The 26,135-nt window shown below is 44.6% G+C and overlaps 1 protein-coding gene across 2 annotated transcripts in view; it reads right to left on the minus strand.

The window, feature by feature from the left end:
- GATA5 (GATA binding protein 5) overlaps positions 1–10,789 on the minus strand; it is a 42,386-nt gene extending 31,597 nt beyond the window's left edge. The window contains exons 1-2 of one of the 2 annotated variants that reach the window (XM_081949766.1): positions 10,688–10,789; positions 5,343–5,408 (exon numbers count right to left, since the gene is read on the minus strand). The gene's annotated coding sequence lies outside the window, so the exon portion shown is untranslated. Of the gene's footprint in view, positions 1–5,342; positions 5,409–7,940; positions 8,287–10,687 lie in introns of those variants that run through there. The other variant, XM_081949765.1, reaches the window with a different exon arrangement.
- Positions 10,790–26,135: the final 15,346 nt, after the last annotated feature.

Genomic DNA, 26,135 nt, shown 5'->3' on the forward strand with positions numbered 1-26,135 from the left:
GTTGGAAGGGACCTTAGAGGTCTTCTAGTCCAACCCTTGCTCAGGCAGGAAACCCTACACCACTTCAGACAAATGATTAGAGGCTGGAGACTAAAACGTATGAAGAACAGTTTGCAGGGATTGGGTGTGTTCCTAGTCTAGGAAAAGGACTAGGGGAGACATGATAGCATTGGTTCCAATATTTGAGAGGCTGTCATAAAGAGGGGGTGTCAATCTATTTTCCAAAGCACCAGAAAGCAAAAATAAGCACCAAAGGATGGAAATTAATCAAGGAGAGAGAAACAACCTAGAACTAAGAAGGAATTTCCTAATGGTGAGTACAATGAACCAATGGAGCAGCTTGCCTCCGGAAATTGTGGCTGAATCGTCATTAGAACTTTTTAAAGAAATGGGACAGCCATTTTACTGAAATGATATGGGGTCTCCTGCTCATGCAGGGGTTAGTCTAGATGGCCTCCAAGGTCCCTTCCAACTCTGTTATGTTCTATGTTCTAAAATGGTTGTCCAATCTCTTCTTTAAAAATCCCCAGGGTTGGAGCATTCACAACTTCTGGAGGCTTTGAGGGGAAATTCAGGCTGGGCAGCTGAGAGAATAAAAACCAGGCCCTTAAAAATCTTCTCCCCAAACCTGAGATTGTACCAGGCCTATATTTTCAACCATATGCTTAAAATGGCTACTTGGGCTAACATTGGAATTCTGTAGAAGGTTGAAAGGGCATTTTTCCACTTTTAACCATCTAAAACAGAGGTCTTCAAACTTGGCAACTTTAAGACTTGTGGACGTCAACTCCCAGAATTCTCCAGCCAGCTCTGGCTGGAGAATTCTGGGAGTTGACATCCACAAATCTTAAAGTTGCCAATTTCGAAGACCTCCGATCTAAATCCTCCAACAGAGAGACCTTTCTTTGCTAATCAGTAGCTTTTGTGTAAGTAAAGTACCTTAGGACAGTAAGAAGGGTCACTGTGTGAAGACAAAGGAACTCAAAGAGATGTTGTCCCTGCTAAAACAGAGCTTGAAAATGAATTCCTCACCTGAAAGTGAGTAGCCCAATAGTCAAGAGGAATTGCTTTCAAGAAAGCAAAATCATGCCAGGACTGTGGGCCTGGATTGCTATGCAATCTAAAAAGGCATTGAGGTCAATTGGATAAACTACTGATTTCATATATACATTTCTGTATAGCCATTGTGTTACTACTTTCCTACATAGATAGAATCTTAAAAAGGGCAACTTCTAAAAAAACAGGTTGTGTTTGTGGGGTTACAGTGTTCTTTAAGATGCTTACAACTGTGTGCTATGATGATTGTAGTAAGCCCATTTCCCCTCTTGAAGATTTAACAATGGCATTTCAAGGATTATTCTTTATGCTATTTATGTTGTTTTGTATTTTTTGTCATGGATTGCACCAGTGAGGCTAAAACCAATTTTGTTGCATACATGATGTACAATGACAATAAAGGCTATACTATACCTATACCTATACCTATAACTATAACTATAACCATACCATACATCATCTTAAATGTTAAATAATCATTATTAATCTTAATCTTAAATTAATACTGGAAGTCCTTGATGTACAACCGGAATAGAGTCCAAAATTTCTGTTGCTAAGTGAGGCATTTGTTAAGTGAATTTTGACCCATTTTACAACTTTTCTGGCCAAGGTGGTTAAGTGAAGCACTGCAGCTGTTAAGTTAGTAACACGGTTGCTAAGTGAATCTGACTTCCCAGTTGACTTTGCTTGTCAGAAGGTCACAAAAGGGGATCGTGTGTTCCTGGGACACTGCAACCGGTCATAAATATAATATAAGTCAGTTGCCAAGTGCCTGAGTTTTGATCCCGTGACTATGTGGATGCTGCAAAGGGTCAAAAGTGTGAACAACAGTCCAAAAGTCACTTTTTCAATGCTGTTGTAAGTTCAAATGGTCACTAAATGAACTGCTGTAAAGTCGAAGACTGCCTGTAGTAGCTTAAAGCCCCTTTCCCCTGCCTTCTGGATATGCTGCGATTACAAATTCCCAGCCAGCACACTGATTAGCTGAAGTCAAAAGGCAATATATGATTCTGGATGCTAATTGGAAAAAGTTGCATTAAATACATGGGTATAATCATACACCTTGCATTTTACAACTAGAAATAGCAGCCCTAGAGTTTCAGTTAGGAGCATGGTGGAGGGAAAGAGGGAGGCTCCTAGTAGCAAAATATTGGAAGGGTGCCCTTGAGGCCATCCAGACCAACCCCTGCTCAGTAGAAACCTGCATTAAACCATTCAGGCAGAGGGCCATCCAGTCTAATGACCATCTTCTTTCAAAATCAGGTTCCTGCTTTTCCAAGATTCATACGTCCATGGCTAGGATAAATATCCCCAGCAAAGAAGCTGTCATTCTCTCACAACCAATCCTAGTTAAGAGTGACATGTTCCCTCCTAACAAAAACAATCCTGGTTAGGAAGGTTTTTGTTATAGGGGTGATTATGTCAGTCTTAACCTGGTTAATCCTGGTTAGGAGTGACATAATACAGAGAATGCACCCCTGGAGGAAGATTGCCTTAACATGGAACAATAGAGTTGAAAGGGACCTTAAAGGTCTTGTAGTCCACCCCTGTATTTGCCTTAAGGTTGGATAGATGTACGTCTAATGTCTGAATATGGTAGAGAACTGCATTTTGATTCAATTGACAAGTGTACTATATGGGAAATACAAGAAGCTCCTATATACGGATTAAGGAGAGCCTACACAGTGGCTCAGTGGCTAAGGTGCTGAGCTTGTCTATCTTGTCTATTTTGAAGTCTATAGACATCTGGCCACCGTATTTGAGCATTGGGCAGAAGGTTGGGCTAGATCAGTGTTGGTGAACCTTTTCGGCACTCGGTGCCGAAATGGGAGCGCATGTGCCGGAAACTGGAAAAGCAGCCGCCCGGTGCATGCATGTACACTACTCTTCCGATTTCTGGAGCTCCTGCGTGCATGAAGACCAGCTGGCCAGCAAGACGGAAGAGCAATGGGCGATGGCTCGCGTTCCTGGAGAGATGGCTCTGCATGACACTTCCAGCAGGCGTGCCATAGGTTCACCATCACGGGGCTAAATGATCTCCCCATTCTGTGATTGTAACAAGGACAGCACATTCACAGCCGCTGAACTAAACAGTGCATCCTATCACCCAGGTCTCTCTTCTGATCCAGCCCAGCAATTTTATCTGCACTGAACCAGAGGTGCTAGATATTATTTTGGTGTTTGTTTATTAACCTGTTTATACGCAGCCTTCACCCAAACCTTGAGATGGCTCCTCCTGTCCTAAAAACAATGAAGCCCAGCTCTCCGGGGAATTGCAATAAACATTTCTGGGGTGTCAGTTGACCATAAAACCAGTGTTAGACCAGAGGTTCCTTGGTTCCAACTGCCTCTACTTTTGATATGCTTCGTCGTGTGCCATGAAAAAGAAGCCAAGAACTCTTCTGAAAGTTAACATGGAAGGTGCTATCTCAGCCTCAAAAAAGAAGGAAAAAAGGAAGGAAAGAAAGGAGGAAAGAAAGGAAAGAAAGGAGAAAAGGAAGGAAGGGGTTAGGGAAAGGAGGGAATGAAGGAAGGGAAGAGGAAAAGGAAGGAAGGAAAGGAGGGAAAGAAGGAAGAAAAGAAAGAAGAAAGGAAGAAAGGGAAAAAGGAAGGGAAAATGGAGAAAGGGAAAGGGAAAGAGAGGGAGGGGTACTAGGTAGTGGATGATGTGCCATTACAGAATAAAGGATCTGCAACTGTGAAGATACACTACTCAAATACACAAAGTTTTAGGCAGTGTTGCAGGTTTGCTAAGAGTTAAATGACAGGAATCAAAAGGTTTTGCTGATCAGGAGTTAGGTCATGTGACTCCATGGACCATAGCATGTCAGCCCCCTCCCCCCTCCATCGCTTCTTGGAATCTGCCCAAATGCACGCCAATGGTGTGGATGACCCTATCTAACCATCTCCTCCACCCTCCCCTTCTCCTTTTGCCTTCCAACTTCTCCAACATTAGAGTCCTCTATTCTCATCTGGTGCCCAAAATATTTGAGCCTCACCTTCACTATCTGTCCTTCCAAAGGATGGATTTTCCCTTTAGGGACCCACCGATGTTAGGAGAGGGGAAAAAAGCTTCCTTAATTTGAAAAGACCTTCAACGCCCCTTCCAAGTCCAATCAGGAACGCAAAGCTTTGCCAAGACCAAGCAACCTTCTTTAGTCCACATCTGGGGTTTGTCTTCCTCATTCAACCCTAGCATGGTTCAATTCTTCAGGCCTTGTTGAACATGGAACCCTTTGCTTAAGGCAGGGGTGTCCAAACTTGGCAACTTTAAGACTTGTGGACTTCAACTCCGAGAATTCCCCAGCCAGCTCTGCTGGCTGGGGAATTCTGGGAGTTGAAATCCACAAGTCTTAAAGTTGCCAAGTTTGGACACCCCTGCCTTAAGGCTTTGCAATACAGCTAACCTCAACTGTGCAAAAGAGGGGGGGGGGGAGGCGAAAAGGCCAAGAGGATCTCTTTCCACAAGGCAGCCAAAGAAAACCACAGGTGAGACCCAAAGGTGCTTCCCCCCCCCAAACAACTGGGTCTCTTTTTTTCCCTTTGAAAACATTTCACTCAAGAAGCTTCTTCGGTTCATTCAAGTTTCTTGGATGAAAAGAGGAAGGAAGGAAAGGGAAAAAACAAAGAAAAGTCCACTTGGCTTTTGGAAAATAGCACCTTTGGGACAACCATGACCAGGATGATTGAGGTGAGGTGGAAATGAGTTGATTGGTTTTTTTTTTCTTGGCTGCATATTGGAAGCAGTTTGCCCTGGCCTTTTCAAGTTTCTAGTCCAGTCTAGAAGTTCTCTCTCTATCTCTGATTGTGTATATGTGTGTGTGTTTCTCTGTCTGTCTGTCTGTCTCTCTGTGTATCTCTCTCTCTCTCTCCCTCTCTGTGATTGTGTGTGGTGTTTCTCTGTCTGTCTGCCTGTCTGTCTCTGTTATTTCTCTGTCTGTCTCTCTCTCTGTGTGTGTGTATTTCTCTGCCTGCCTGCCTGTCTCTTTCTATTTATCCAATTTATTGTGGTTCCTCATCAGTACAAAACAGATCCATTAAGTTTAACATCTTCAAAAGAAGCTGATCTCCTGCATGGATGCTGTGAAAATGCAATCAGAATTACTATGGATGGAATCTTGTCAATTTAAGGGAGAAGTGGCCCTTCTTGACAATAGATTAAGTCTGTATCACACTAATATTGGCCATTTCAACTGGGGCAGATCAGCGTGTATCTATCTAATGCAGATAAACCTAGATTTAAAATGGGTTACAAGCCACCCTAAGATAATTTAACTCTTACTTACCCGTAGGAACAGGTCCTCAGAAAGATTGACTTTGTATCTGGAATGCCGACCTGAAGTGGTTCCTGGCTGCAAAGGAAAAAATAAAATTTAAAAACTCCTTTAAATCGAAACTTGAAGTTGATCGACTCCTAGATCCAGCCTTGCTTTAGAAAACACCATTGAAATTCTTAATATTGTTTACTTCTGCCCTTCCAACACCGCTCAAATTATTTTTTGTGCATGCAAAAAGTTTTCACCGATGGATAGTTCCCAATTGGTGCAAAATGCATGCGTTTCTTGACTGGGTCTCAACTAAAATCTCAGAATAGATCCTGGGGGGGGGGGGACCCAATCTCTTAAAATTGACCCCCCAAATCTCAATCCATCTTTAATCTCCCACTATTAAAATCCTAGGGGGAGGGGAAAAATGCTTCCTGTCCAAATTCGGCCTCTGGTGGAGAATATAGATTTAAAAAGAGGGAGACCCTGCAAGAAACACAAAGAAGCAGTGCTCCAGCAACAAGGTTAGCTGTGTTTCAATCTAATCATGGCTTGTTTCAATTGTTTTCAAGGTGAAGTCTCTGGTCCACTCCCTCCCCTGCAGCCAGCCTGTGGGAAATCAAAGGACACCACCAGCACCATAAAGAGGAAGCAGCGAATCCCTGGGGGGGGGGGGTGTTCCTGAAATACCCGAGACAAAAAAAATACGACCCCTTTAATTCGCGTTTCAATCTTTGCTGAGAACAGAGCCCCAAAAGATGTGCCCCCTCGAGCTTGTTTTGAGAAAAAGTCGGCTTGCAAGCGCTTGCAAGACAGGCCTTGCCGTATATCGTTACGTTTTCTGGCAAACTGAACTTAAATTCACGCCTCGCAAAAACAAAAACAGAAAAAGATTCAAAAGCTGCTTCCCCGGAAGGAGGAAAAATTAAAACCCAAAGGTAAATCCAAACTCTTTTTGAAACAAATCTATTCCATAATGAACCCTTCTTCTCACAATAATAATAATTACCCTTATCGTGGATGGAAATCGGGACGCGGGTCTCTCTTTTTTTATTTCTTTCCCTCAAACGAGGTTAGGGAATTAAAAATATAAAATGTTTTCTTTCGTTGGGAAGGGGGGGGGGGAGAAAAACAAAACCCCATGGCGGCCAGCCCACCGAAGCGCACTTTTTTTCAGAGTTTTAACTCGGAATACTGTTTTTTAACTCGGAATACCGAGAGAAAAAGAAGAGTATAGAAATCGAGCCATATTTTCAACCAGCGATTTAAAAAAAAAAATGCCCGGATCGGATCTGTCGGGGTGGTGGTGGTGGAGAGAAATGGAAAGAAAACGAGTAAATCGAAGGGGATTTCAGGGGTGCGACTCCCCCGCTTTTTTTTTTCAGTGCGCGCGCGGGTGGAGCTGATCGCAGTAGAAGAAACGAACGAATGAAGCCAAGCAGAATTCTCCCTATTTTGCTCCCTTCTTGGAAGGGAGTAAAATAAATAAAACAAACCACAACCGCTTGCATTAAATCATCCACCGAGGTCGGAACTCTTTATTCCCCCTCCCCCCCAAAAAAGAAGCGCAGGCTTCAATCGGCTACTAGTTTAAACCCGAAGGCTCGGGATTTTCTTCCCAAATCAAAAAATAAAAAATAAAAATAAAAGCGCAGCTCAAAGCCAGCCGGATTAGCAGGAAGTACAATTTCCTGCTTGATATCCAGCGGAACTACTTTGTGTGTGTGTGTGTGTGTGTGTTTTTAAATCAATTCACGGCAGCTTGGCTCAATTGTGATTCCTGGGAAACGTAACGAAATAAAAATTAAAACAATAAATACAAATATTCCCATTTCCAGCCTCTTAGAACCAATTTATAAAGAGTTGGTTTCATTTAGGCCCGCGGACATTGAGTCGATAGGGATTTTTAATTGGGGTGTGTGTGAGAGAGTGGGAATAATAATAATAATAATAATAATAATAATAATGATGATGATGATGATGATGATGATGATGATGATGATGAAGGCCCGATCCGTGGTTGAACGCGAAGTTGGGTTTCTGAAAAAAAAAGCCGCTAAATTTTTGAGGCTTAAGCGCTTGGCTCGGGAGTTAAAAAAAAAAGTCAAGGCAACGTGGAGCGCCAATGGAAGAAGGGTCGTTTTTTTTTGCTCGGGTGCAAGACACAGAAGTGTAAAAAGACTGGAAAGGGTCACTTTGTGTGTGTGTACAAGATCCTTTGGAGAAGGAAGAGGAGTGGGGGAGGAATCTCCCAGTCTAAAGCCGGATAAAAGTCAGAGGAGGGAAGGAAGAAAAGACGAATAAATAAATAAACGAAAGAGTTTCCCAACACGTCCAAGAAAACATTAGTTTAAGAAGACTGGGCCTTTAAAAGGGAAGGGGGGGGGATTTAATCAGCAGAGCCGTAAATCACCCGCTCGCTTATCAATAATTGCAAAGCTGAGCTCTCGCTCTCTCCCTCCCTCCCTGTCTCTCTCTCTCTCGTTGCCCCCGACTCCTCTCTAGCTTCTCCCAAGTGTGACACTATCTGCCAAGATAAGGCCAGCCGAAGACGAGATAAGTCGGCTAGAGGGAAGGAGGGTTTAAATAAGGGGGGGGGGGGTAGAGCAGAGTACTCACGTTGTTACAGATCCGGAGGAAAAACTCGCATGCCGTGGGAAAGGAGGTCAAGGCAAAAAAAAAAAAAAAGTAATCCTAGTTGCCACCCATGAAAGAAGAACGCAATCCGAAAGGTGCAAAAAACTAAAAGGAATATTTTGAAAAAATGGAAGAAGGGAAGAGGGGGAGGAGAAGAAAACCGGACAGGGGCAGCCGACGTTTTCCCCTCCCTCTCTCCCCCTCTTTCTCTCTGCCCGAAAAGGCTTTTTGAAGAGATCTACGACGAGGCGGAGAGGCGGCCGTCGGGGGCTTCTTATCTCAAACTGCGCCCAAGCGAACGCGCCTCCAAGCTCCGCTCGCTCCTAATCTCGGCCTTCGAGTGATGCCTTCATCGGCGGCTCGGCCCCTTTACGGCTGGCGGTGGGGCAGCGTCACGTGACCCTTCCCCCCTCCCCCGGTGAGCCAGACCCGTCCAGGGGAGAGTTGGGTGGGGAGGAAAGGGAGGGGGCGATACCTGGCGAGGAAGGGGGGAATTACACTATTTTTTTCATTGGTAGGAAATACGCACGCGCACACACATATATTCCTACACACACACAAAGATTGCCGTATATATATTACACTTTTTTTCATTTGTAGGAATGAAAAAAGTGCAATATATATATATGGCAATCTCTCTCTCTCTCTCTCTCTCTCTCTCTCTCTCTCTCTCTCTCTCTCTGCCTCCCTCCCTCCCTGCCCCCCCTCCCCCAAGAGTCAGGAATAGGTGAGTAAAAAAGTTCCTCGGTTACTCATTAGGACTGGTTGCCAATCAGTACGCCCCCTCCCCATGAGAGCATTTCCAGAGATTTCCCAAAGTAAAGTTCGCGTCGGAAACTTCAGCCTTCCTCTGCCTCTCTCTCTCTCTCTTTCTCCCTCCCCGGGCTTTTCTTTCCTGCCTGTGGTTTTCAAACGAAGGGGCTGGGGGCGTAGGAGCCGGAGAAGCCATCCTCTCCGAGAGGTATTTTATTTATTTTAATTTTTTTGGAACGTGGCCGGCGGAACTCCCGGCGACTTCTCCCTCCCTCCCTCCGGATAAACGATTTGCGATCGGGTTGGTAGGTCTGAGAAACCGTTCGAACGTTTTATCATGGCGGCTTTTAATACGTCTACTTGGAAGTAAATCGTCGTTTTCGGGGAAGTAAAAGATGAATACTTTTCTTCCCGGCTAACATCCTTCCTGTTTTTCCCCCCTTTTTCTCCCAGGATCTTCTCTTGTTTGGATGTTTTCATAGTTTCCCCTTCTTTTTTTTTCTTGGCGTGGTTGTTTTCCTTTCTTTATTCAATAGGAATAAAGCTTATTGAATAAAGACCTGGAAACAACTACAAACCGCGGCAAGAAAAAAAAGGATAAGAGGATAAGGTAATACGCTCTTTATTCTTTTTTGTTTCTTTCCAGCCCCTGTGCATCAAATTTCTCACCAATTTTTTCTTGTGCATAAAAAAAAAGATTGAAGCCGATTAGCTGAATCCACTGGCGGGTTTATTTTATTTTATTTTTGAACGGATAACAACCCTCCTCCCAAAATACCCAGACGCCTAATAATAATAATGAGTCCGGAGTTCCGTTTTGGGCCCTTCGGTTGCTCTACAATATTATAAGCGTTTTTGTCTTGGGGAAATCAACTTTTCTGAGCTAGACTGGAGTTAATTCTAGAAGTTGAACCCGGAGAGGTACACAAATGTCGTTGTGAAAGATGAAATCCGGAAGAAACATTTCCATATTGCTCCCTTCCAACCAAAGAGACTGAAAGTGTTTGTGTATTTTGATTTAAGGAGGATAGCTTTGTGTGTGAAGGAATTCCCACCAGTTTCTTAGGGGATATTCACAAGTAAACTTACGGTAGTGCAAAACCAAGCCTTTTTCTCGATTTAGTGCGGCGACCCTACTTAAGACTTACACCTTCCCGTCGATTGTGTTCCGACAACACCGTCCCACCCGATCGTTTGTCAGCCGCCGCATTCACACAAAACACACAACCCAGCCCGTTTTTGGGTTCGTTTGGAGGGCGATGCGTAGCGACCTCGCCCCCCCCCCCGCGAAAAAAAATGGGTTAATAATTTGGTAACTCCGAATAAAGTGTGTCACTAAATGGATTTTGCTTTAAGCGTCTTCGCGAAAGGTAAGGCGAATTTCCAGTTAGGACGCGAGAAATTTCGGGCCTCTACGTATGTTCGACTTGCTTAACTTTCAGAATGTGGACCTTCATCTCTTGAAAAATAACCAAGCTCAACCCAGCGGGTCAATTTCCAGAATCCCCCCCCCCTCCCCAAGGTGCTTTAATTATAGGCAGGCCTCTTCTAGGCAACCAAACGGACCAGGATCGACCAATATCGACGTCGATAACCCACGTTCGCGTTCAGAGCCCAACTTCGCGCCGGTTTTTTGGTGTGTGTGTGTGCGTGTGAATGAAGGGCTGTTTCGCGTTTCTCTTTCCAAGAGAGTTAAATCAAATTAAAGAGTTAAATTCGCTTTGCGACACGGGGGAGCGCCTCAAAGGCCTTGAAGGTGCTTAGGAGCTGCCCCGGAGAAATGGGGGGAGACAACCCAAGATTGTCGTGGTTAAATGGCCCAAAGGTTGCGGGGTTAAAAAAAAAAATCCAAACCGCCCCCAACCACTCTCTTTTCCTCTCTCCTTCCCCAGACGGCGACCTCAACAAACTTGCGCCCTGTAATTTATGGCGATGGCTACTAAGCAAAGCTAAAACAAGAGCGCGCCATACATTACCTTCCTTTATAGCCTTCGTAGTTTGAAATCGGGTCGAAGAAGTCTTCCAAGGTTTTCCCGCTGCTCTTAACGAACTCGTCCTGGGCGCAATCCTATCTCTCTGGTGGATGGCAGCTAAATTCGGCGGATTTTGTTGCTTTGCAGATGGTGGGGGCGGGGGCTACTTCTGAAAGAATGGCCTTCGGCTTCGAATCGGATCGATCGGTTTTGTCCCACCACAGGATGTTTTAAAAGAACAGATTGGACAAGCTATTTATCTGAAACGTTATTGGGTCTCGGGGTCTGGGGGGGGAAAGGGGTTGGGCTGGATGATCTCCGAGGGTCCCTTCCAACTCGCGTATTCCGTTAGAGGTAAAGCGGGGTCAAACGCTTCAGCTTGTTCATCGACCGCCAGACATCGCAAGAAACGAGTATACAGTTTCATAAATACTGCTGTAATTAACAGTGGTGCTACTATCGTAATTATATTACTATATACGAGAGCTATTTGGGTTTTTTTCCCCCCTTGGAAAATGTTTCGCTTCTGACAGCTAAAACTAAATATGCTTCTTGGTTGAGAAGCCAAACGTTTGTCCACCTTGGGGACAACCGTGACTTGAATGATTGACAATCTCCAGATATAAACATAGATATAAATATATAGGTACATATGTAGATATAGCTATATAGATACAGGTGTGTGTATACTATATACTATTTGTGTATATATATAGTGTACATTGTATATAGATATATAAGCTATATAGCCAAATCTTAGTAATACTAATAATAGCTCATTGACCCCTTAGATAAATCCATCAATCTTTGGATTGGGATATTGGGCTAATCTACGGGCAAAACTGCCCATTTATCCAAGTTCTGCACTAGCTTCAATGCAGCTTAGTCTCCGGGACATGCAAGAGGAAAGATGCAAAGAATAAGAAAGCATTAAGGAAAGAAAGATTAAGAAATTAGAAAATCATTACAAAACCGCATAAATGAACAAGATAGAAAATATAAGATGCATTGTATATGAGACAGTACACTGAAGGATTAATATGCATAAAGGAAATATATGCACACATAGATAAATATAAGATGTATTGTGTATAAATTAGTACATTGGTAGACTTACATATATAAAGGAAGTATAAATACATATGCATGGCGTAAGAGGCATTGTAGATAAATCAATATATTAATAGACCAAACATGTATAAAAGAAATATATACATTTGTGTGTGTGTGTATATATATAATATGGACAAAACTGGTATAATGGAGGTATACCAATGTGGAAATGTTGCAAAGATGATAATTGTGTTTAAAAACTGCGGGGGGAGGACACTGTTCCATTAAAAAAAAAATGCGCTCCGAATGGAGGCGAAGCAAGAGATTCAACTAGCATCCAATCTGGGTCGTTCACCGGGAAAACCAGAGGTTTGGGGTCTCCGGGAGTTTTCGGATTTGAGTTGGAGGTCCATCCCCAGGGAAAGGTCTCTCTAGAACTTCTCTCTAAAGGCCCATCCTCTAGTCTAGAATTTCTCCAACGCGAGTCCCAAAGCTCGGGAAGACTTTAAAGCAGGGGTGTCCAAACTTGGGAACTTTAAGACTTGTGGACTTCATCTCCCAGAATTCCCCAGCCAGGCTGGCTGGGGAAATCTGGGAGTTGAAGTCCACAAGTCTTAAAGTTCCCAAGTTTGGACACCGCTGCTTTAAACCTCTGTGATCCCTATTGATCGAGCCAGATTGGATCCTGCAGCATTGGCCCCGAGATATGTATATATTCGCCTTCGTTCCTGAGAGATTCACTTAACCGAGATGGGTCGTGTGAAGACCGCAAACCCTGCGGACTCAATTAACCCGCCTCGGAGGTGAACTGGACTTCAAGGCGGTGACGCACAGAGTAAGCGGCCAGCTAGCCAGCGACTGCATTGCGAAAGTTGACCCAAGGCTAACCCGGCGTTTACCTGCCGCTAATCCTTCAGACATGCAAACGAGGATCTTTTGCAAAAGAGGCGCGGAAGGGCGGACCCGGGTCTTCGGATCCTTCAACTTTAATTGGGATCCATTAACCGCGGCGGCGGCGGGGACTCGCGGCCTTCAACTCATCTTAAAGTTCAGAATAACAAAAGGCGTTCTTTGTTTGCCCGAAGTCGTTTGCCAGGCAGCCGAGATGCCTCGATTGTGTGGCCAATAAATTATAAAATAAATAGGACGATCATGGCCAAAGGATTCCTCACCCGCCCACTCTCCGCCTTAAGCGTGGATTAAATCACAATAAAAGGAATTTCCATCCTTAATTAAATGCGGGCGGGCGGTTTCTTGGGCGCAGGGGCAAGAATTATTTTGCTTTTTCAAGCCAAACGCACCTTCGCTTCCTTCTCTCCCCCCCCTTTTTTTTAATAAATTATATATTAAATATTACAATTATTGAGTAAATGTAACAATTGGTTTATTCTCGCTCCTGCCTGCCCGAAAAATAAAAGCGCCCCAGACGCTAAATAAAATCCACCGGAGAGGAATCGAGGGGGAAGTGGATGCAGTGCTTCTAAAAGCGCCCCTCCCCCATCGAAGTTATCTGTTCGAGCCTTAACTTCCCAAGCAGAGAGTCAACTGGTCGAGTTTTGGGCTCTGGCGGCTGAAGGGTTAATGGTTGAGGGAGGGGGCGATTGACACACACACGCACAGTGCCTCTCAGTCAATACCAGTGTTTTTCCTTTATCTGTGGGAGGTGGGAGAGTGTAAAGGGTTGAAAGTCACTCACAACAATAAAGTTGGAAGAGGGACCCTAGAGGTCTTCTAGTCTAACCCCCTGTAACCTCCGTAAAATAGAAGCCTACGAGAAACCCCAGTTACTGATCCTCATCATTTCCTAACTGGGATTGTAGGGAGCGCAACTGGGTCTCCTCGCAATTGGGGGCTCCTTAGGAATATTCGAGCGTTTCTTGCATGGTACCTCTTGAGGTCATCCAGAAGCTTCATCTCCAAAACCTTGGGCCAGGCTTCGTTGCAACGCCCCCCCCCCTCACCTGCCATCTCACCATTTCTCCGTCGAGACGTTAAATTGACTCGCCTCCCCAACCCCCAAAGTGCTCTCGGTTTCGAAAACGGCCGAGGCGAAATTCATCAAACACCCCCCCCCCCCCCCAGGCAGGGGAGTTAAAATTCAGAAAATATAAAGTTGGGATTGCTGAAACGCCACCCCGAGAACCCATCAGAGAAAGTATTATTTCAGAATAAGATGAGTGGCAGGAAAGTGACCCAAACTGTATTCTATATATTTGTAAGAAGACAGCGATAAACATTAATGGTTAGCAGATACATGTTAATAGCACCTATAAGAATGTTTACTTGTGAATGAATTTGAAAGGGAAAAATAAAAAGAAAACTTTTTAAAAATACAGAAAAGCAAAGCAGGTTTTTTTTTCCTTCTCAGAAACGAGACTGGGGGGAAAAGGGAGAAACTGGGACGAAACTTGGTGGGAAAGCAAACTATTGCGCAAGCATTGGCCACCGCGCTATTCCCATTTTCTCCTAGCTGCTAAAAGTACCTAAAATCCGTCCCCGCCCCCCGAACCCCGCTTCTGAAACGGAACTGTGACCCGCCGAAGACTTTATTTTAAGGAAGGCACAGGCGGGCAAAATCCCACCCAAAGACGCCCAACGCAGCGGGAGAAACGGCTTTCAGCTCGGAAAGCCGATTAATAGTGATGATTTTGGTCTATTGCTAGTAGGTGTAATTCAGCAAAAGTCGCATTTGTTAGTGGTGTAATCTTCACCCACAGGTTTGCAAACTTTGAAAGCTTTTCCCTTATTACACACAGGGAGAGAATAAGCTGCGAAGATCGTTGTGTATTAACGGATTCCCATAATTTTCAGTTCACCCTCTGAAAATAGAACAGAACAGAATTCTTTATTGGCCAAGTGTGATTGGACAGACAAGGAATTTGTCTTTGGTGCATATGCTCTCAGTGTACATAAAAAGACAAGATACATTCGTCAAGAATCATAAGGCACAATACTTAATGATAGTCATAGGGTTGTATCAAAAATACAGAAATAAAAACCGTGCAAAAATTACTTTTCCTTCTTGGAAAATGGAAGCCGCCTGGCATCTCCAGCCATTTTCAAGCACCGCTTTTGGAAAAACCGTCCATTTCTAAATTTTCTCTTTGTATCCTAAGCACATTTTCTGGGAATTCTGTTGGATTTCACTTCCCTGCAAAGAAGGGGAGTCTCGATATGCATTGACAAAATTCATAATTAAGCGGGGAGTTCTATAAAACACACACACTCCCAAATTATTTCAGTTGCAGCAAGGGAGGAGAAGGTTAAAAAAAACACGTATCAGCTTGAAGTGGTCCCTTAACCTGCAAGCCAAAAGCGATCCTTCACATTTCCAAATAAGTAGGAACTGGATTAAAGCAGGAAACCCATTTTGCTCCTCTGAAATCTGAATGAGAGGGATCACCTGCCTTTGGATGAAACATGGCCGGGTGTCAAAACTACTACGAGTTGCACAGACAATCCTTTTGAAAGTCTATGGGAGATTCTCAGCTATCGAGGTCATGGTTATCCCAAAGGTGCTAATTTTCTTCAAGAGGGAACTGGACTTTAGCACCTTTGGGACAATCCTTCTGAAAAGTGCTGTTTTGCGGCATCTGACTCAAGTTGGGGACTGGGAGCAAAGTTTGAGCAGAGGTGAAGAAAACAAGCTGAGTCCAGAAGGAGACTCAGATGGTCCAAAGGGCTGGCGAAAAATTAAATTCAAGCTTCCCTTGGAGATTATCGATAATCCTAGTAAAAATACAATACAATAGCAGAGTTGGAAGGGACCTTGGAGGTCTTCTAGTCAAACCCCCTGCCTAGGCAGGAAACCCTATACCGTTTCAAATGGAGGTAGTAACAGATATTATTTTCCCCGGACTCCAAGATCATCACAAATGGGGACTGCAGCCAAGAAATTAAAAGATGCTTGCTCCTGGGGAGGAAAGCTATGGCAAATCTAGACAGCATACTAAAAAGCAGAGACATCACCCTGCCAACAAAAGTGCGTGTAGTCAAGGCTATGGTTTTCCCAGTTGCAATGGATGGCTGTGAAGGTTGGACCATAAGGAAGGCTGAGTGTCAAAGAATGGAGGCCTTTGAACTCTGGTGCTGGAGAAGACTCCTCCAAACCGGTCAGTCCTAGAGGAGATCAACCCTGACTGCTCTTTAGAAGGCCAGATCCTGAAGAGGAAACTCAAATACTTTGGCCACTTAATGAGAAGGAAGGACTCCCTGGAGAAGAGCCTCATGCTGGGAAAGATTGAGGGCAAAAGAAGAAAGGGACAGCAGAGAATGAGGTGGCTGGATGAAGTCACCAAAGCAGTCAGCCTGAGCTTAAATGGACTCCAGAGGATGATAGAGGACAGGAAGGCCTGGAAGAACGTTGTCCATGGGGTAGCAATGGGTCGGACACGGCTTCGCAACTAAAAACAACTGCAAATGCAGGAATCCCTCAGAGAGGCTCCATGTTCCTTCCATTTCTGCTCAACCACTCCTGTCCCATTTATATGTACTTTTTTTAAATTTGTGCCCTTTTTTCATGTGCTTTTTCATACTCGTTGCCTTGTATTTGACAAAATAAATAAATAAGTAAGTAAAATATGGTTGCTCCCTAGTAAATATGATTGCTAGCTGCCCATACTGTTCCCCTGAGTGACTTGGATTGTTGATTTTGCCTTTAAGCTTTTCCCTTTCATCTCTAATGGGCTTGTCTTCATTTCAAAAGGATTTTTCCAGATGGAACAAGTGAGAGATCCCTTGGCATGCCAGCCCCTCAAGGAATTCCGTCCTTTTTTAAAATCAACGTGACTGCTTAAGCCTTCTCTCCCCTCCTCCCTTCTGTATTGAATGTAGTTTTCTAAGGGAAGGTGGGAAAATTGCAGTTGTAAACAGGTGGGGTAGGATGGGGGCCAAAATGAATGAATGGCTTGCCAGTAAACTCCATTCTTAGCTGTTTGAAATGCAATTTCCGCCCCTGAATCATCTTTTACATAGTCAGTGTCTACATTCCATTGCAACTTGCCTCCAGAAATTGTGGGTGCTCCATCAATGGAGGTTTTAAAGAAGAGATTGGACAAGCATTGGTCTGGAATGGCATAGGGTCTCCTATGCAGGGGGGTTGGACTAGAAGACCTCCCAGGTCCCTTCCAACTCTTATTGTTTTGCGATTTCTACTCTGGGATGGCAGATTTGGCTGCTGGAGTTCCGGATCTCTATGCATAAAGTCTTTCCATGTAACAGGCAATTCTCTTTCGTCAATGCAAATACAGATATGAACCATATTTTAATATTTGGGGGATGGCACAAAATATTTGGAGGGCCATGATGTATATGTAGGTCTACATCGTATGTATATGAGTCCACTGAAAGGTTTTGGGGGTTGTGTTCCTTTCAGCTTCCAAGTGAAGGGTGATTTGATTTACAAATTGTTGCTGAGATGAAAAAGGCCTTTTAAATAAATAATTGTTTAAGCTTTCAATTTCCTGTGCTTTCTTGCTTTCCCAATAATGAGAATCCATGCTGTGTTCATCGTCAAAGATACCTTACAGTTTGGGGTGTTGATTACCCTTTTAGCAGATTCAAGAAAAGCTGTTTTGGATTGGTCTGGGGAGGGGGGGGGGAATGATTTGTTCATTTCAGCTGAGGTTTAGGTTGAAAACATCGTGATCCATCCTCCCCCCCCCCAGTTGAAAATCCTAATCTATAGAGTTGTACAATATACACACCTTTCTATTGTTTTTCTGCTGAGTCCTCCTGCGCAGCAATGGCTCCATTAGTGAAGAGATTGGCTAACCATTTGTCTGAAATGGGTGTCCTGCTTGAGCAGGGGGTTGGGCTAGAAGACCTCCAAGGTCCCTTTCCAACTCTGTTATTTTGTGATTTCTGCTCTGGATGGTAGATTTGGTTGCTGGAGTTCCACATCTCTTCGATAAAGTCTTGCCCATATAACAGCCAATTCCTGACATTCTCTTTTGCCTATGCTAATATAGACATGGATCATATTTTAATGTTTGGGGGTTGCATAAAATATTTAGAGGGCCATAATGTATATGTAGGTTTGCATCATCCCTTGAAAGCTTTTTTGGTTTTTTTTAGGGTGTCATGCATGAGCAGGGGGGTTGGCTAGAAGATCTCCAAAGTCCCATTCAACTGTGTTATTCAATATTTGGCCCAAGTCTGAATTGTTTCAACTTATTCTCTTGGAGATGAACCTGCCATATTGGGATGAAGGCACTGGCTTACAGTGCCAGGAAATCTCTTTCTCCAAACTTTCCCTGCCTTTTTGAGAGAGAAAAAAAGAACTGGGGACAAATCCATAATAAAACCCTTCTCAAATAGAAGAGGTTTGCAATTTTGGTTTGTTTTAGCATGCAGGAAAATTCTGTCGTGTGATTTCCTATCTGAAAAACAGTGCAGTAATAAAGATAAGGTACTTGGGTGAGAACAAAACTAAACTCTAGTATGAACGTATGGCTGGATTAATAGATATTTCTTTTCCTAAGAAACACTGGAAGAAAAGTTATTTTAGAATCTGGTTGCCAAATGTAGAAAGCGTCTGGGAAAACAGTGCCATGTGTTAGTTGGAAAAGGTGTTACCGGAGTCCTTCTGATTTTTGAAATCAGAATGTGTATTGAACATGTTGCAGCTGGGTGATGCATTTAGGCTAGGAATAAGGACTTTTTTGCCTGCCAATTTTGTGGCTAAGCTAAAATTCCCAGCATTTTCATCTTCAAACATCTCAACTTAGCCTGCTGGGAGATCTTTGAGAGTCAAGAATCAAAGAGAAGAATCTTGGGGCATAATTCATAGGACTGAAAAGTTTTGAAATAAGTCTAATACCTGGATTTGACCCTGATTAAATAGAATTCTTCATTGGCCAAGTGTGATTGGACACACAAAGAATTTGCCTTTGGTGCACATATTCTCAGTGTACATAAAAAGACAAGATACATTTGTCAAGAATCATAAGGTACAACACTTAATGATAGTCATAGGGTAAAAATAGGTACATAAGTGAGATAAAGTCTGGAGAATAGAGTAGGGTAGAGTACAATAGAGTAGAAGAATAGGACAGGATGGGACAGGGCAACAGAACATTTTATCAGCCAAGTGTGATTGGCCACGCAATGAATTTGTCTCCGGTGCAGAAGCACCAAATGTACATACAAGCAACAAAGTAATATGAGCATATGATACCAACAGGAGATGGTAATAGAACACACGAGAAGGATAATAGTAATACAGCCATACTCCATGGGTAAATACCCTTAGACGTAAGACATCCAGTCATCATTTCTACTCATTGATTTCAAAATGGGTTTAATGGAATTTGGAGGAAACTTTTCACACAAGTAACCTTGACCATTTTAAACAGGATGAATAATGACCGTTCCATTCCTAAGACTCCAGTGGAAATGCAAGATCCATCCATCACTGTCATTTCCAGGTGGGAAAGACACAAATAAGCAGTGACAGGCATTAGCTGCTACTCCCAAATTAAGATGATGATGATGATGATGATGATGATGATGATGATGATGATGATGTTGTTAAAAAGGACTAGAATAGTATAGAATAGAATAACAGAATTGGAAGGGACCTTGGAGGTCTTCTAGTCCAACCCCCTGCCTAGGCAGGAAACCTTATATCGTTTCAGACAAATGGCTATCCAACATCTTCTTAAAAACTCATTCACAACTTCTGGAGGCACGTTGTTCCATTGATTAATTCTTCTAACTGCCAGGAAATTTCTCCTTAGTTCTAAGTTGCTTCTTTCCTTGATTAGTTTCCCTTCATTGCTTCTTGTTTTACCCTCAGGTGCCTTGGAGAATAGTTTGACTCCCTCTTCTTTATGGCAGCCCCTGAGATATTGGAACACTGCTATCATGTCTCCCCTAGTCCTTCTTTTCATCAAACTAGACATACCCAGTTCCTGCAACCGTTCTTCATGGGTGACATGATAGCAGTCTTCCAATATCTCAGGGGTTGCCACAAAGAAGAGGGAGTCAAGCTATTCTCCAAAGCACCTGAGGGCAGAACAAGAAGCAATGGGTGGAAACTAATCAAGGAGAAAAGCAACTTAGAACTAAGGGAAAATTTCCTGACAGTTAGAACATAATCAGTGGAACAGAAGTTCCCTCCAGAAGTTGTGAATTCTCCCAACACTGGAAGTTTTAAAGAAGAGATTGGGCAACCATTGGTCTGAAAGAGTGTAGGTTTTTCTGCCTGAGCATGGGGATGGACTAGAAGACCTCCAAGGTCCCTTCCAACTCTGTTATTGTAGCCAACTCTTGGCCATTCCATGGGCCAGGTCTCTTCATATCTTCGGATCTTGCTGTACTTCTTTGAGTTGTTCTATGCTCCGGTTGGGGTCAGCTTTAATGGGGTTCAGCCACCAGGTTCTGTGGCATCCCGTTTCCTTTTACTGCTAACTCTCCCAAGCATCATTGCTTTCTCCAGTGAATTTTTCCCACATGCCATGGCCAATAATAAATGAGATGCAGTTTTGCGAGTTTGCCCTTCTGTGTGTAATGTGCTCCAGTCCTCGGATCACCTTTGCTGCCCAAGGAAGCTTTCTCCGGCACCACCACTCAAAGGAGTCAATTTTCTTCCTGCTTTGCTTTGCTTTTTTAAAAGATCCCAATCAAATGAAAGAATAATAAAAGGAAACGAATAAAATGATGATATTAAACGAAACCAATTTAAGTGGGTAAGGCCTCGATCTGGCTTAATGCAATTGGGATCGTATTGAAAAATGATGGACTGACCTCAACAGGAAGAAAATGCGTTTCAACTTTCACCCATCCATTGTTAAGAAAGTCTCTGGAATGTTTTATCCAAACAAGATAAGCTGCTCAGGTTATTTGCTGGAATGGGGTCCCGAGTGGTCAAGAGTTCATCCAAGTTCAGGGTTCTTCTTTATCGTCGCAGGAATGTATTTATTTGTTTGTTTGTTGTGCCTTTATCTCACCGTTCATTTGGGAGCACAAGGCAGATGCATAATGCGCTCCGTATGTCCCCATAACCCCCTGCAACATAGGATGGGCTGAGAGAGAGGATGAATGGCCTAAAGACACCACCCCACTAGACAAATGATGGGATTATGTTTGCAGAACTCACTTTCCTTGGGTAAACTTAACCATGATTTATCCAACTCAAGTTTCCTAAGGTCTCACAACCATAAACTAAGCACATAGGGTAGATTCTGTGCTATATGGTTGGATAGCTTTAACAGAACAGAAGAGCAGAGTTGGAAGGGACCTTGTAGGTCATCTAGTCCAACCCACCCAAGCAGGAGACCCTACACCATTTCTGACAGATGGCGGTCCAGTCTCTTCTTGAAAGCCTCCAGGGATGAAGCTCCCACGACTTCTGAAGGCAGCTTCTCTTCCATGGGTTGATTGCTCTCAGAAAATTTATCCTTATTTTCAGGTGGATCAGTTTCCATCTATTATTCCTTGTCTGGCCTTCAGGTGCTTTGGAAAACAGCTTGACCCTTCCTCTCTGTGGCAGCCCCTCAAATATTGGAAGGCTGCTATAATGTCTCTCCTGGTCCTTCTCTTCACTAGACTAGCCATGCCCAGTTCCTGCAACCTTTCATCATATGTTTTAGTCTCCAGTCCCCTGATCATCTTTGTTGCTCTTCTCTGCACACTTTCTAGAATCTTAACCTCTTTTTATAGTGTGGTGACCAAAACTGGATGCAGTACTCTAGGTATGGTCTTACTAAGGCTTTATAGAGTGGTATTAGTACCTCACTTGATCTTGATTGAATCCTTCTGTTAATGCAATTTAGGATTGCATGGCCTTTTTGGGGGGCTGCTGCTGCACACCGTTGCCTCATATTTAATTGACCACATTAAATGCTAACTTGTCATCCCTGATTTCCAAGTTATAATAGCTGGACTCACACACGCAGTTAAGCCATAAGCAATCTGGACACATTAAGCTTTAAGGTAATGAATGGGTCCAAATGCAATTTGCAATTTTATACTCACCCCCCCTGAACTCAGTGGGACTTACTGATGAAGGTCTGGGCTAGAAGTGAGGAGATCTAGGTCCAGCCATAGCATCCTCAGAGGGGAGTTGTTGTGGGGGGAAAACTGGAGGAGGGACCCAATACCTTGAGGAAAGACAGGACAGGAAGTTAATACATGAATACAATTAGATGAGATCAAGAAGTCACTTTCTTTAGACCTTCATGTGCCCAAATATTCCATTTCATTCTCCAGGATTTTTGCCTCTTCCTTAGAAGGTCAAAACTGTGCTCAGAGAAGATACTAGGCCTTAGTGGTTTAAGCAAGCCCAACATCAACATCAGGGATAAAGAGGGCATATTGATTGAAATATTGAGCCCACAAGTTGGCTTGAAGCTCAACATTAAGAAAACTAAGATCATGACATCCAGCCTCTCAATTCCTGGCAAATAGATGGGGAAGAAATGGAGGTAGTGACAGATTTTATTTTCCTGGGCTCCAAGATCACCACAGATGGGGACTACAGCCCAGAAATTAAAAGACGCTTGCTCCTGGGGAGGAAAGCTATGGCAAATCTAGACAGCATACTAAAAAGCAGAGACATCACCCTGCCAACAAAAGTGTGTGTAGTCAAGGCTATGGTTTACCCAGTTGCAATGTATGGCTGTGAAGGTTGGACCATAAGAAGGTTTATAAGTGGCCAAAGAATTGAGGCCTTTGAACTATGATGCTGGAAAAGATTTCTGCGAGTCCCTTGGACTGCAAGGTGATCCAACTGCTCAGTCCTAGAGGAGATCAACCCTGACTGCTCTTTAGAAGGCCAGATCCTGAAGAAGAAACTCAAATACTTTGGCCCCCTAATGAGAGGGAAGGACTCACTGGAGAAGAGCCTCATGCTGGGAAAGATGGAGGGCAAAAGAAGAAGGGAACGACAGAGAATGAGGTGGCTGGATGGAGTCACTGAAGCAGTCGGATTGAGCTTAAATAGACTCCAGAGGATGGTAGAGGACAGGAAGGCCTGGAGGAACGTTGTCTATGGGGTTGCAATCGGTTGGACACAACTTTGCAATTAACAACAACAATTGATTGAAAGTACAGCAAATGCCGAAAGAAAGGGGGCACTTTTGCAAACAGACCATCAATGCGGTGCCCCTTCTCTGCCATGCTGGGGACTCAAAGGGCACCTGCTCGAAGCAGTGACCCTCCAGCACCAGCTCCAATGGTTAACCTTTGCTCCTTCCATTTCTCTGCCTTCTGCTTTAAAATGCCTTGGCAAGACCACACTTGAAATACTGCATCCAGTTTTGATCTCCACACTATAAAGAAAGACGTGGAGACTCTAGAAAGAATGCAGAGAAGAGCAATAAAGATGATTAGGAGACTGGAGGATAAAACATATGAAGAACATATGAAGCTGGAATTGGGGATGTCTAGTCGAATGAAAAGAAGAACTGGGGAGGACATGATAGCACTGCTCCAATATTTGTGGGGCTGCCACAAAGAAGAGGAGTGGGGTCAACAGTTCTCCAAAGGAACTGAAGGCAGGACAAGAAGCAAGGGATGGAAGCTAATCAAGGAGAGAAGCAACCTAGAATTAAGGAGAAGTTTCCTAACAGCGAGAGCAATTAAACGGTTGCAATTAAATGGAATGTCTTGCCTTCAGAAGTTGTGTGTGCTCCATCACTGGAGGGTTGTTTGTTTTTTAAAAAAAGAAGAGATCAAACAATCATTTGAGCAGAATGGTATAGGGTTTCCTGCTTCAGCAAGGGGTGGTTGGACTAGAACAGGTGCATCCAAACTTGGGAACTTTAAGACTTGTGGACTTCAACTCCCAGAATTCCCCAGCCAGCCATGGTTTGGTTTTTCCCAAGTTTGGATGCACCTGGCCTAGAGGGTCTCCTGCTTGAGGGGTCGGGCTAGAAGACCTCTAAGGCCCCTTCCAACTTTTGTTATTCTCTATTTTAGAAAGCCCACCGCACCCCCACCCCCCGGCAGGGCAGGGAGAGAACGACGCAAGCGCCACGTTTGCTTCGAGCCATTCCGCCCTTCTCCTCCCGCGGAGACACCCCGAGCGCTGGCTAAGAACCGGCCCGGAGGGAAGGCAGGCGAAATTTAGGTAAGTTTCGTTCCACAGGTGAAGTTTCTCCTTCCAGCGCCGGGGACAGACAGAGCGGCGCCCTCCAGCTCTGCTTAATCCAGTCCTCCCCCCACCTCTTCCCCTTTGATTTGCAGCCCCGTGCCTGGCCTTTCGGTGCGGAGGGGGCGGGGAAGATCGCGGGTTTTCCCGGGAAACGAAGCAACGATCTGGCCGGGTTTGGAAGGAGAAGGGAGGCCGAAGGTAATCCTCGATTAACGACCCCAGCGGAGCCCCGTCGCTGAGCAAGACACCGTGCCCCCATTCGCAGGGCCCATCAACCACGGTTAAACAAACCCCTGCTTATTCAAATGTCTGAAGCAGATCTGTCTTTTGTGCAGTGTCCCTTCCCAATTTTGAGGCCTACAAAGTTTTTCATCAAGATGGTGAGTTAGATCCCCGCCCTGTTTCATCCAGCCCCATCCACACACCCTGGTTGCACAGCCCCCAAAACAGGCCATCAATTCACTGAGGATGAATACATCTGTTGGGATGATGGTTTGAATGCTGAACCCTCCCAGGGAATTCGTAAACGTAGGTTAAATTCTAGCAAAGCATAATCTGGCTCTGGGCCAAGGAAGCTAAGGGTTCTTTTGAAAGCAAGGGTGGGGTTGGCAGACATTGCAGGTGGACAAATAGTGAGTGGCATACTGTATTTTTTGGAGTATAAGATGCACCTTCCCCCTCCCCCCCAAAAAGGGTGAAAATCTGGGTGCACCTTATACACTGAATACGGCATTTTTGGCCTCCCAAATCCCGCCCCCTTTACCAAAATGGCCGTGCATAGCCTTTAGGAGGCTTCCAGAGTGCTCCTGGGGGAGGGCAGAAATGAGCGAAAAACGGGCCATTTTTGCTCGTTTTTTCCCCCTCCAGCCCCCAGGAGCACTCTATAAGCCTCCCAAAGGTTATGCATGCTCTTTTTTGACAAACAAAGGGCCGGGTTTTGGGGAAAAAAGGGCCGGTTTTTGTGGAAAAACAGGCCGTTTTTGGGAGGTTTGCAGAGTGTAAAAACTTTTTTTTAAAAATTTGCCTCTTCAAAATCTTGGTGCGTCTTATACTCCGAAAAATACGGTAGTTACTATTCCTCTGTGGGTTTCAGACAATGTTTCTATTTTCATATTGCCCTGATGGGGAACCTATGGCACTTGTGCCACAGGTGGCATGCAGAGCCCTCTCTATGGGCACGCCAGCTGTCACCCCAGCTCAGCTCCACCACGCATGTGCAGGCGCCGGCCAGCTGACCTTCGGGTCTCTGCCGCGAATGTGGCGGGGGGGAGCAGGGCACATGCATGGGGAGGGGCACTTGCCTTGCATTTTGGGGCCTCGCACAGCTCCCCTGCGCCCCGTTTTGGCTTCCAGGTTGGTGCAAGAGGCTTTCCAGGCCCAAAATGGAGTGCAGGGGTTCATGCCCCGCTTTGGGCCTGGAAGGCCTCCTGTGTCAACCTGGAAGCCAAAATGAGGTGTGGAGGGAGGCACAGGTGGGAGGACGGGGGAGTGTGGGGTTATGGGTGCGGGTGCGCACACACTGTTGTACACAAACACGCACACTTTCGGCATGCAATGACAAAAAGGTTAGCCATCACTGCTAAAGGGCCCTAGAGCAGGGGTCCCAAACCCCTGGTTTGTGGTCTGGCATCAGGCCGCGGTATGCCAGAAACTCGGCTGTGCAAACAAGTGAAGCCCCATTTGTGGGATGCAGGCAGCATACAAAACCATGTTCCCTCCAGTCTGTGGAAAAACCTTTCTCCATGGAATCGGTCCCTGATGCCCAAAATGTTCGGGGCCACTGCCCTAGAGCAGTGTTTCTCAATCCTAATGTGTGGACTTCAATTCCCAGAATTCCCATCAGCATGCTGGCTGGGGAATTCTGGGAGTGGAAGTCCAGACATCCTAAAGCAGTGTTTCTCAATCCTAATGTGTGGACTTCAACTCCCAGCATTCCCGTCAGCATGCTGGCTGGGGAATTCTAGGAGTTGAAGTCCAGACATCCTAAAGGGCCCTAGAGCAGTGTTTCTCAATCCTAATGTGTGGACTTCAACTCCCAGAATTCCCATCAGCATGCTGGCTCGGGAATTCTGGGAGTGGAAGTGTAGACATCCTAAAGGGCCCTACAGCAGAGTTTCTCAATCCTAATGTGTGGACTTCAACTCCCAGAATTCCCATCAGCATGCTGGCTGGGGAATTCTGGGAGTGGAAGTCCAGACATCCTGAAGGGCCCTAGAGCAGAGTTTCTCAATCCTAATGTGTTGACCTCAACTCCAAGAACACCGGCTGGGGATTCTGGGAGATGAAGTTCAGAGATCTTAA

This window comes from Natrix helvetica (genome assembly GCF_964273705.1).
Source record: "Natrix helvetica genome assembly, chromosome: 3".
NCBI classification, from domain to species: Eukaryota; Metazoa; Chordata; class Lepidosauria; order Squamata; family Natricidae; genus Natrix; species Natrix helvetica.